The sequence below is a fragment of the Fopius arisanus genome, unplaced genomic scaffold (genome assembly GCF_000806365.1).
Source record: "Fopius arisanus strain USDA-PBARC FA_bdor unplaced genomic scaffold, ASM80636v1 scaffold00142, whole genome shotgun sequence".
Lineage (NCBI taxonomy): Eukaryota > Metazoa > Arthropoda > Insecta > Hymenoptera > Braconidae > Fopius > Fopius arisanus.
Genome location: NW_011887881.1, coordinates 91616 through 92925, shown reverse-complemented (window position 1 = coordinate 92925; position 1310 = coordinate 91616). Strand labels below are relative to the sequence as shown.

At 34.4% G+C, this 1310-nt stretch overlaps 1 pseudogene; it reads left to right on the top strand.

The window, feature by feature from the left end:
- The first annotated feature begins 249 nt into the window (after positions 1–249).
- LOC105272120 (gonadal protein gdl-like) lies at positions 250–715 on the top strand (annotated as a pseudogene).
- Positions 716–1310: the final 595 nt, after the last annotated feature.

Below are 1310 nucleotides of genomic sequence, written 5' to 3'. Positions count from 1 at the left end.
GGAGTAGGAGGGGTTTTATTCTACAATAAAATTTAAAGTTTATCTTCTGATTTTCAAAAGTAAGAAAAAGTAAAAAAAAAATCCTAAAGGATCTTGCTGATGCTGCTGAGGTCAGAACGACTCAGTTGATGATGAAAAACTCCAAGGGCTATGGCATTCTGATCTCCTGAAATTACTTGATAATAAACGATGCAGTGCTGTTAAGGGAAGAGCCAGGATTTGGTGTATTTTTTGATAATCAGAATAATGATGAAAGAGAATAGTCCAACGTCCCAGGACCTTCAACGAAAATTGTATTTCTTGGTGGCGCAGCTGCAAAATATGAAGAGTTCTCTTCCACCCAAATATCAGATGAGACTGTCCTACGAACTTCTTTCTGCCTTAAATTACCTTTTGAATGATACAATTTTCGAGATTGTTTTGGGTCTCATGGAGATCCAACACGTCACCGAGAAACATTTTTTGAGCAGCTACTGCAGCTTATCAATAAAAGAAAATGAGATGCAGAAGAAAATCGCTAATTTCATCACTGAGGACGACAAACTCACAGCTCAAATTGCCCTATAGGTGAAGCAGAAGGCTGAGTTGAGCCAGAATGAAGATGGTGATGCCATTGAATCAGAGATTGGCAGATCAACAGAGCATCCTGGAAAAAGCCGGAGTGCCTGGGTTCTACGTCACTGATAATCCAATGGAGATTCATTTAAATCATTGAAAGATCATCCAAACGGCATGGAAATTCTGGTGGACTTTTATCGGCATTCTATTGAAAAATTTTGAATTTTGGTTTTAGAAAGAATTATTCAATTTTATTGGGTCATTTTGGCACGAGATTTCATCCCGAGGTAACTGAATTTTCATTTTTATCTGCAGAAATTCTTGAAGGTAAATATTCCTGGTTTTTCCTGCTGTTTTCTTAAATTATCACAATAAAATCGAAGGGAAAATAATTCGCAGAATTGTACCTAAGAATTTAGCAGAGCATTAGGCATTTTTTTTTGTAAATAAAGATCTTTCCAAACAGGCGAAGTGAAGCCGCGTATTTTTGAAATAAGATTGTTGTAAAAAAATTAAATTCAATAGAACTTCAACATATTTTTTTAACTGATTTTTTAACGCAAAGTTTTTTTATTAGATATCATTTTATTTTTATCATACATGGTGATCTGTAGTTCTATATATGTATTTATGCGCAATAAATATTAGTATATTATGCAACACGTACATAATATATTTTGTGACCTTGGCCGGGAAATTAAAATATAATAATTCCCGGCGAAGGCACGAATAAATGAACAAATGGAAAGAAT